General features: G+C 35.3%; 1 long non-coding RNA gene across 2 annotated transcripts in view; it reads left to right on the forward strand.

Annotated features, from left to right (window-relative positions):
• The window catches only part of LOC149776402 (uncharacterized), a 34004-nt gene extending 22171 nt beyond the window's left edge, over nt 1-11833 (forward strand). Inside the window, exons 2-3 of one of the 2 annotated variants that reach the window (XR_016416035.1) lie at nt 8833-8924; nt 10681-11833. This is a non-coding gene — a long non-coding RNA (uncharacterized LOC149776402). Of the gene's footprint in view, nt 1-8557; nt 8925-10680 lie in introns of those variants that run through there. The other variant, XR_016416036.1, reaches the window with a different exon arrangement.
• Nucleotide 11834: the final 1 nt, after the last annotated feature.

Below are 11834 nucleotides of genomic sequence, written 5' to 3' on the forward strand. Positions count from 1 at the left end.
ATTTTCTAACAGGTGGCACTGCGACTTTTTATATAATGCGTCCGGCTGCATTTGGCGATTCTATGATTCATCATCAAAGGCTGTCATAAAGCATGGTGCTTGATAATGATAAATGACATGAAACTGAAGATGTGGTTATATAATACTACCCGAATTATGAACCAGCTCCAAGAGTGAATTTAGATTATGCTATTTGTGGTAATAGTATAAGTTTCTACTAATGAGTGACACGGTGATGAATATTCTGCTAAATGCTTTGCTTGCGCCTTTGGGAACAAACAAACTAGCCCACTAAAGACAAAGAATGTAATATGACCGAAGTAGCTGGAATAAAACAGTCTGAAAATTACTCTTAACCAGCACCTTATGACGCTACCAGTAATACAGGCTAAAGTCGATGCAGATTTTGGATCAGTTAAATAGCAAATCGGCAACGCTATTCAAGCCAGTCGTGAATCTGTTTAAAATATTATTTGTCGAGCCTAGATTGTCGGATGAAGTAGAAGTATTTAGTGGAGAAATATCTCCATCATTACTATTTACAGAACCTCTAATGGTGTATGCAATAGGCACAGCAACTGTTGATATTGTCTTATGTATTGCAGTGGAGATAGCAGTTATCGTAAAATTCTTTCCTTTAAAGACTATTTTCATCCATTTAACTAGCGATATTTCTCTCGAAACCTTTTCATTGCCTTTCAGTAATTTCCCTCATTTGATTTTTCAACTGTAGTTGGTTTGTTGGTTGATTTGTTTCATTCGATATCGCACAAGTTCCACCCTTCGACTTTCATGTCTTTCAATCTGTTTGTACAGTACAGCTTTTTGAAGGTCGTTCTCTTTGTTCATGTAATCGGTTAAGGTGCCATTAAATGTTTTAGCGATATTTCTATTTAAAGTCTGTCCATTAATACGTGTTAATTATATTCTAATCTTCTAATCTAAGGATTTATTACCGATGGCTGTAAATCTTTCTTCCTTTGCTTCGGTATATGGTCCTCAAGAATAGACGTTTTCAATTGTTATATAAACAAGTAAACTTCTTTGAATATATAATTGATTATTTTGATGTCTTTACATAGAAAAATCTCATTACATATTCAATTATTTTGCATGCGTATTGGATGGAACGAGTGTAAATATGTCTATATTTTATTTATTTGTTTAAGGACACAGCTACAATAGGCACTAAAATTGTATTCATTACACTGATAAATAATACGAACACAGTGAACAAATTAATATTATATTCAAATTTAAAACTCTTCAGTCAATTATGAGACAGTGTTCACCCGAAACAGTTGTCCCTGTGAGCAAGGATCCAGAGTATAAAGACTGCTTAAAATAAACAAAATAAAATAAAATAAATATGTTTAAATTTGTCTGCTACAACATTGAAAATTATATTTAAGTCTTAATTCCCAAAGTTAACACTTTCGAAAGTGTCCTCTTGATGTGATTGAAGCTTCCTCTGTGTAAAAATATATACAGTCGATATGCCGGTGTGTTTGAATTTGCAACAGGATGGCTATGGTGACATTGCTGTGCAGCTAGCGTTTTCCGCTACATTGTAAACATGTAATACTTTATTTACTTTGGATGTTTCAATAACGCTTTTTCTATATAAACATCTGTTCGCTTTTCTTAACTATGATAAGAAAAGCGACATAGATGTAAAACGTATTTTCCTTTGATCAAAGTAGGCACAAAAAATAGATGAGTCCCAAAAGCATTTTGCGTTACTCTCAAAAGGAAGAACAAGAAGCGAACCAAAAATGTGTTTATCAAATTTCGTATTTGGGTTAAAAAAGAACACAAACGCCGAAAACTCTTTGCAGCTAGTTTCACATTTATGCTTCTTCAGGTACGAAATATTTTGAAAGAAACGGATGACGTCTTTTATTTTTAAATAATAATTACGTCACTACGTAACATCATAAATGATATGCATCGTCATAACAACTATATATATATATATATATATATATATATATATATATATATATATATATATATATATATATATATATATATATATAACATGATCTCTGAAAGATAAGCTAGTCTCTAATGAAACCTGAATCAGTACATTAGTAGAATATAATAGTGACAAACAGTCATACATATAATTATGTGATATAAAGTTGATTGATTGATTGATTGATTGGATTTATGTCGCGTGCGTCCAGAAGGGCATGTGCGACGGTTTATAACAAAATGTATCAATTTTTCCAACAAGTTATACATCTTGATATAGTGCATTGGCATTACGGCCATTAGGATACAAAGTATCTAACTTATGAATCCAGTAAGTTTCTTTTATGAGTCTATTCATGTCACCATGCACAATATTTATTGCCATGAAAGAAAAATCGAGTAGATAGTGATTATTAGTGTTAAATGTGTTAAAATGTTAGAAGAAAACTGAGGATCTCTATACTTTTTTTATATGAAAGCGATGACTATTCATTCTCGTAGAAACTTGTTGAAGTGTTTGTCCTACACACTACATGCTACATTTTTTACAGGTTATTAAATCAATCACATCAGTTGATATGCAGTAGGTGTTATCACGTAGAGAAAATATATGGGGTGGTACTGAATTCTATTAAATTCTCAGAAAATACTTTTCTGTTTAAGAAAATAAGACTAATATGAGTTGTACTTAAAATAAATAACTTAAATATATTTTACATACATATATGAACGTGAAATCCTCTATATTTATTTGATATTTGACATGTCAGACTGGTATACATATCTATCTAGACTGTCAAGATGTGCATGGTACAACGCGGTATTGTGCAACTTTGACCGCTCTACTTGTGTTTACCCTTTTTGAGCCAGTCTACTGATACAAGGGTTAACATGTAGCGTTAAGCTCGAGGTCAAACGCGTGCCTGTGATGGTACTAATCACCTCTCGGAAGACTTTGTCGCCCAAGGCAACAACTAGTGCATGTCTGCTAGGATATGAACAAAAATCGTATTATTTTCCGTTTGCTGCGTTAGTATGCCAACAGTTTATATTTTCATATTGGTGTATCTCTCCAGAAGTTGGCTGATGGAAAACTAAACAAAAAGTATACATAGGTAGGGGACTGGTAATTTGATTTTCATTTTATACTTGCTATATCCTTTCTCAACTTGCTTAAGCAATTATGCTAATTATAATAGCTGGTTTCACATAAATTAAAGCAAACTAATTAACTAGGTCGCTAGCAAATACTTCTTATTATCAATATGATTGTATCGTCTCCCTGCAATTACTTAACTAATCAATAAATTAGTGTACTAGAACAAGTTATCTATATTGCTTTTGCTTAATTTTCATTAAGTCATCTTCATAGATTGTTTGCTATCACATGATTATCTGTAGTTATTTTAAAACCGACTGCGTGGTTTTGTAGATGGGGTGGTATAAATATATCTTGAGAGATTGGAGTCTTGAACTCGTTGAGTTATCCACAGGCACATTTTCTTAACGGCTTAGTCTACATCATATGTTTGGCACAAACGTAAAACAGGTATCCACTTCAATGTGTGGTGGGTTAAATTTTACCGATAGAACGAATAAGCATGTCAATGACACGGATTAGATATCAAGAATCTGCCTAAACTTACAATGTTTCACGGTCTTGACATGGCAAAGAAAAGATCTCAGATGACTCACCTCTGTCGACAGGATTTGCGACAAAAGAGCGTCTCAATATAAGAACGCGCGCTACAATAGGACGAGTGTACAATAAAATGCGAGCGAAAAAAGCGACAAAAGAATACATAAATATATTACTTAAAAGGCGTTAAAAGCTTACAAGATCCATAGCCTATGTTTTTCAGATCGTAACTGGAAGCAACATCATATAAAATTCTTGGGTTTACGAAGAACAGAAAGCGTGTTGCTACACAATTGCGGTATCTTTCCCAGATGGCCAAATTACTTGTGTCTAAACGGCGGATTACTGTTGGTCAAGGCAGATTGATATGTACCGCGCTTTCGTGACATTTATCTCAAGGGAAAAAAAAAATACCGGGAAGAACTCGATTGTAACTGAACAGTAAATTTGCTCTAACTTCAGTCAAGAAGTACTATCTAGTACATAAACTAGTTAATTATATATTTTTATGAACAGTTATTAATTTTTACGAAACGTGGTCTAAACCACAGAGAGATAGATGCACACATACATACATACATACATACATACACACGTACGTACATACATACATACATACATACAATAATCAGTCAGCCACAAAGCAATAAATCAGTACATAAAAATAGAAATTGTACGATGGGGGTTCAGCCTTTGAGACATCTTTAGTCTGGTCGATGAACACACAATTCCTCTCAACAGTGACCAATACACAAACCTAACCGTATAGACGCAAAAGACAAACACGTAATAATAATGTTAACATGTAATATCAATATCGTGGGAAGCAAAACAAAACAACAACTCTCAGTAGTAAATACTGTGCCTAATGTAAAATACTTCGCATCTATCGAGAAAATTGTAGTTCCATCTACGTTTCAAAGGACATATTCTTGGCCTTAATATAGCTATTTGGAATGGAAGATTCCTTGTTGTTACCTGATAAAATGCACTCCCGGGGATTCCAAATATTACACTAACCTGCAGGCGATAAGAATAATGTGCTGTATTTAAATTTGAGATATTCTGGCAATTTACACTAATTAATGCAATCCAGACCGCTTTAGAAACATTAACATTTTCACGGGTTGTTTATGGACGGTAAATCATCTATTTTGGGTCCCTCGGGTAAGTGGTAGATAACGTCGAGATGAATCTAGTCCCAACGCGTCTTTTACCGATACTAACATATATCATAATCCATTTGAGGCAAATAACAGAATCTAATCGTCTCCATTTGGAGAACAATAACAATCCCTCTTTGTATTTCTTTAAATTAGGACTGAACAGGAATCAAAACAAAGACTATTACTATCAAGGTGAACGATTAGTACGAATTCTTTATTTAACACTTCGATTAGACTGAACCTCATGAATAGATGACCCATGCAGACGTTAGTTGCCATTAAGCAACTATTAGTCATGCTTTGAACGGGAAACCGAAAAACGTTTTTTTCTTAGATTGCACAACATAGATTGTCATCAGGAGCCACGCAATAATTAAACTGTTCCACGATAACTACTTATCTTCTATACTGTTTGGTATGACAAACTAAACAAAAGTTATACTAAGGCAGAGGTTTTAGTAATTATTGATTTTCATTGTATTCTTTCCGAATGCGTACTAAACTTGGTCAAGCGTCAGTTTTAATTATTATATTTAGTGTCAATTAAATTAAAGCTAACTAATTAATTAGGGCGCTAGCAAAGATATTTATAGTATTAATATAGTTTTGTCGTCTCCTATATTGGCTGCGTGAAGCCTCTATTTACAACAATAATTGTTTGTTTGATTGATTGATGGATTGATTGATTGATTGAATGTTTTCACTGTATATACTAGAGAATTGTTGTTCTTTGAGAACTAATGACAATTTACAGGTTAAACAGACTGTAAGATTTTTTAAAATATTAATTGGGTGATATTAATCTTTTTCATATTCTGGATTGATGAGATTGAAGAATGATACCCGAATACAATTTCGTAACAGCTAATTTTACAGCCTGACACAAATGTAAAGCAGGTGTACACTGCTATGTGTGGTGGCTGCCAATAGAAATAATATGTAGATGGAACGGATTAGATAACATGGTTCTACCTGAATTTACGATGTTTCACAGTCCTGACATGTCAAAGAGAAGATATCAGGTTACCCCCCTTTGTTGTTGGGTATCGTGACACAATAGGCGCTACAAAAGGGCGAGTGGACAAAAACCGAGCGACAAAACTGCGACAAATGAAATATAAATTTATTAATTAAAAGACGTTCTACGCTTACTAGCTCCATAAACTAATTATTGCAAGCTATGACTGGAAGCAAAATTGCATTTAATCGTTGGGTTTACGTGCTTCCGGCAAACAAAGAGTATAAAACGTGTTGCTACACGAGTTTGGCCTTTTTTCCCGGTGTTCAATCTTTATGATGTGCCAAAATGGTGCCATACTGTTGCTTAATGTAGCTTGACCTGTACTGCGCTTTGGCGACACTTTTCTCAAAAGAAATACCTCAAAGCACCGAATATTGACTGATTAGAAAGTTTGCTCTAACTTTAGTCAAGAAGTACAAGTTTTGTGCATATGTCCATATTGTGCATAAACTCCTATTGTTGGTTATTTTCACGAACAGTTTACATTAATGTTTATGTATAGTGACATAGTAGTCTGAATCATACGTACATACATACATACATACATACATACATACACCAGTCAGACAAAAAAAGTAACAAATCAACACATAAAATAGAACGTGTATGAGGCAGGTTCAACACTGAGCCATACTTATTATCTATAGTAAGGTAGAACAAGAATCGTTGAACAAATATTTACTCTCCACAATGGCCATGACGCAAAAGTAAACGGACGGACGCAAAGCGAAAAGCGGTAAGAATAAGAGGTGAACACTGAATGTCAGTAACGTGGTGGACAAGAAACGACTCACCCTAATAATAATTGGACTTTTTGTATAAGATACTTTGCATTCTGACGTTATATTATAGACGGTACTTCTTGTCTTCCGTGTACGTAGTAGACAACCTCGAGATAAATCTAACCCCAAACAGTCTTTTTGCTGAGACTAACTTATCACTAAATACAATTATATCGAGAGATACAACTGAATGAAGTCTTCACCCATTGTAAATAATAAAAAATCCTTCTTTCATTCTCTTTAAATTACAAGTTAACAGGAATATAAACTAAAATACAGTCTATTCTTATGATGACGAGGGATTAGCACATATTCTTCATTGAAGACTTCGACTAAAGCGAAGCTCATTATTCGATGACTTATTAAGGAATCATTTGCCTTTAAGTTTCTATCGTTCATGCGCTGAATCAGAAACCGCAAAACATTTTCTGTTAGATTGCACCGCATATATTGTTATCAGAAACCACACAATAGCGAACGCTGATAAGATAAATACATGTCTGCGTTACACCTTGGTATGCAGAGTTAGCAAACGCCGATAAGATATATGAATGTCTGCGTTACACCTTGATATGCAAAGTTAGCAAACGCCGATAAGATATATGCATGTCTGCGTTACACCTTGATATTCAAAGTTAGCAAACGCTGGTAAACAAAAAGTGTACTAAGATAGAGAAGCTAGTAATTTGTAGTTTTATTTTATTCTTGCCGAATCCGCAGTACACATTTGGCAAGCTTCTATTTTGACTATAATAATTGGTGTAAATTAAATTAAAGTTGATTAAATAATTAGGACTCTAGCAAATATGTGTTATTTTTACTTTATGGTTTCTTGTCTCTCAACGTGTTTATTGAAGTCTCTCTTTGCAACTGGCATTAAATAATCAATTAATTAATTAATTGACTAATTAATAATTAATTAATTAATCAATTAATTAATTAATTGACTAATTAATAATTAATTAATTAATTAATTAATTAATTAATTAATTAATTTGCTAGGACCTTTCTATCTATACCTCTTCTTTTGCGCATTTTTCATTAAGTCCTATCCATACTTTACTTGGTATTACAGTGGATTCGGTAACCGTGATGTCATCACTCTTTGTACATACTAGAGAAGAAATAATCCTTTGAGGAACAATGACAATCTATAGTTAGGTTAAAATAGACTGCATGTTTATTTTTGTAAAAAAAAATGTGGAAGATTAGGGTGGTATTTGTCTTCAAATATATTGGAATGATGAGTTCGAAGAGTGATCCCCGAGCACATTTTCTTAACAGCTTATTTTAAAAGTCTATTTCTGACACAAATATAAAACAGGTATACACTTTTCTGTATGGTGGCTTGAATGATACAGATTAAAGTAATATGTCGATGACGCGGATTAATTACCAAGAATCTGCCTCTATTTACCATGTTCTCAGTTTTGACATGTGAAAGAAAGATCGCAGATTACCCTCCTTTGTTGACGGATATCGCGACAAAAGAGAAGGTCAATAAGAGAAAAATACAAATGGATGAGTGAACAAAAAATCCAGGACCATAACAGCAACAAGAGAAAATATAAATATATTAATTTTAAGGCCCTTTACGCTTACTAGCTCCATACCGTAAGTCAGGGGTGGGCAAACTACGGCCAGCGGGCTTCATGCGGCTCGCTAATGGCTTTCATGCGGCCCGCCAATGGTTTTCATGCGGCCTAGGAACAAGTCATCATTCGCACTGACTCTGTTTGTGTTACTCTGTTTTTCAAATAAATGTGCTTCTTTTGAAGTTTAAATTTAAATTTTCAAATATTAACAACATACTAACAACTGAAAATTAATTAGATGTTATTTAGAAAAAATATTTGTTTCTGCTATTTCAAATATTAATTATTTTACTTAATGAACTATGCGGCCCGCGACAAGGTGAACATTTGTATATGCGGCACTTGCACTGGATAGTTTGCCCACCTCTGCCGTAAGTATTGCAAGCCGAGACGTAAAGCAAAATCACATTAAATAGTCGGGTTAGCGTGCTTCGGACAAACGAAGGGTAGAAAACGTGCTTCGAACTTTATTCCGGATTGCTCTAACTTCAGTCAGTAAGTACAAGTGTTGTGTACTGGACCAGCTAGTGTATAGATTAGTTTTGTTATTTCACAAAATATAAAAATTAATGTTTACCGAAAGTGGTCTGAAACTTACATACATACATACATACATACATACATACATACATACAATTCGGCCTTATTTCAGATACTTTGCATCAATCGACTTCATAGCAGTCACTTCGAAGTTTCGAAGTACACGTATCTTCAGTTGTGTAATATAGCTATTCGGAATGGAAGGTACGTCGTAAGTGCGCTCTGGGGAAATCTTTTAAAAAAAATTTAGCTAAGTTGCAGGTGATATGGATACTATGTTGTTTTAAACCTTTTGACCTTCTGCCATTTTAAGCTAATTAATGGAGTGCAGAGTGTTTTAGAAACAATGCTATACTTGCTTTAATTTTTGGGCAGCAAATCAACTACTTTATGTCAAACAGGTAATTAGCAAAAAACTGCAAGACAGATCTTATCCCAAAACCAGCTTTGCCGAAGTTAACATATATAGAAGTTTATTTTTATCAAAGTATATTACTAAATGGAAGCTTCTCATTTTGGAGAGCAATAACAATCCTATTTTGTATTTCCTGAAGTTATAATTAAAAAGGAAACTAAACAAAGACACAGTCTATCACAATCATGGTGAGTGATTAGTACGAATGTTTAATTTAAGACTTCGAATGAATTGAATCTAATTAATCGATGACTTATTCAGAACTTACTTGCCTTTAAGTAACTATTGTTCATGCGCTGAACCAGAAACCGCGAAATAGATTGTTAAATTGTACAACATATATTGTTATTAAGAACCATTCAATAGGGAAGCATTTCCAAGATGTACGTATGATCGTTACTGTCCATTTCAATCGCTTGATTCAAACGAGTATATTCAGCACAGTAAAAAACAATCATCACATAGGCAAAGGAATTTGACTAGTAATTGTCATGTCTTCATACGTTCCTAGTTTCTCAGATGATGCGTATACACCTTTTGTATATGGGTAATTAGCACAATGTGTCTATAATTAATATTTTTTTGTACCTGGATAGTAAGTGTTATTTCCTAATTGCTTATACCTCAAAAGTATAGAAGGGACTATTATTTCCTACAAGCTTTGCTTTGTAAACAGGACAGTGATATTTTGAAATGTACCTATTTTCCAGAATATTCCAGATAGATTCAGTGCTCAATAAACTTGAGTAACTTTTAGAACTTTCTAGAACTTCCTAGTAATATAAATAATCGTATAAATTCAGAGGCCTTAAACCCACCAGTTCAGTTTAGTTCCTGATGCCTAAGTGGATACATACTGCATTTTTCTGAAATGGCATTAAGACACTGCAAGCATCCGGCAGACGCATTTTGCTATGTCTGCGGTCTATTTATCAAGCGAAGCTCGAAAACGTACTCCGTGAAAGCTTGTGTATGCGTGATTTGGATTTTTAACGTAGCTTTTACATTTTTATGTCTGCAGTGTGGCAGTTTATAGTGATGTCTTGCACTGGGGCATCATGCTGCAGACATGTGGCACGATGTCCCACCCAGTCACATTATCCTGACACCAAGCCGACCAGTCCTAACAATAACTTCTTAATGCTGAGCGCAAAGCGAGGCAACTGTTAGTACCATTTTTGTAAGTCCTCGGTATGACTCGGCCGGGGATCGAACCCACGACCTCTCGAATCCCTATGTGGAAGCATCTGCTAAGATGTGAGAGGCCTACAGGGAATATTTCGGCATGCCTGTCGGGGATTAAGACAAACCCTGGGCACCTCATTTCACCTGAGCACTGCAAAAAAAAAAAAACTCTGGAAGGTAAGGTGGACAATTGTTGCTCGGAATTTTATGTTATAAAATTTGTTAAATTTAAAGAAATTTAAAAGTCTTTGCTTTTAAAATGTTTAACAATTTCAATGTTATACAAAATATATCACATATCAAAAGTGTTGCGGAATCTCTTACCAATTAGTCATGGGAAAAATAAATGTATTTTTGTAGGATGGTACATAGTGGAAAAGAGAGCCATGAAGTTCGCTATCCCAACAAGAATGTGGCGGCTAACCACTGAACAATCAAGCAACTGCTACTTTTGCATGGTGGACTCTTCCAAATGTCGGACTGGCAAGAATGCAAATGTTATCACGTATACGGACTTTCCTTCATCCATCGTCCTGCTGACACACTGTCCTGATCTCCCCTTACTCACTCCTCTGAAAAGAGAACAACTGTCTTTAGAAGAGAGAAGCATGTGAGAAAGCGAGGAAGACGTTCTAGATCCAAATGACAATTGCAGAGGTGGGGCTGAAGAGAGAAACCCATAGTACCCCAACCAAAACGACCTCAACATTTTGATTAGAGATTTTGGTTTCATCAAGTCCAATGCCGAGCTATTTACGTCTAGGCTCATGCAGTATAACTTGTTGGATGAAAGTGTGCAAGTCGCAGGTCAGAGGAAGCACCACCAAGCGTTTTCCAGCTTCTTCACCCGTCAAAATGGGCTCTGCTTTTAGCACAATGTGACCAGTCTGTCTGATGCAGTCGGAATCGCCTGTAACAATAATGAGCGGCTCCTCATCATTGACAGCTCATCGAGGAGTCTCAAGGCCGTGCTGCAACATAATGGTAACAAGTATTCGTCTCTTCCTCTGATGCACTCGGTGCACCTCACAGAGGATTTCAACAGCATCACGATCTTGTTGGACGCCTTGAAGCGTGATGTGTACGGCTGGGAGGCCATTGAAGACTTTAAAATGGTGGCATTCCTGATGATTCTCCAAGAAGGTTTTACCAAGTTTCCCTGTTATTTTTGCCTTTAGAACATCAGGGATACCAAGGCGCACTACCACAGCCGGAACTAGCCACAGCGGACCGAGTTCTCTGTGAGGTGGAACAACGTCATGTGGGAGCCACTGGTGGACCCCGGGAAGGTGTTGATTCCACCACTGCACATCAAACTGGGCCTTATGAAACAATTTGTCTGAGCTCTAGATAAGGAGTCGTCAGCCTTCAAGTACCTTCAAGAAATTTTCCCTTCTGTCTGAGGCAAATCTCAAAGCTGGTGTCTTCGTCGGACCACAGATAAGGAAGATCATGGAGTGCAATAAATTCCACAAAAATCTCACTAGCAATGAGAAAGCGACTTAGAACATGCT

Source organism: Sinohyriopsis cumingii, chromosome 18 (genome assembly GCF_028554795.1).
Source record: "Sinohyriopsis cumingii isolate HCF-2022 chromosome 18, ASM2855479v2, whole genome shotgun sequence".
In the NCBI taxonomy this organism is placed as follows: domain Eukaryota; kingdom Metazoa; phylum Mollusca; class Bivalvia; order Unionida; family Unionidae; genus Sinohyriopsis; species Sinohyriopsis cumingii.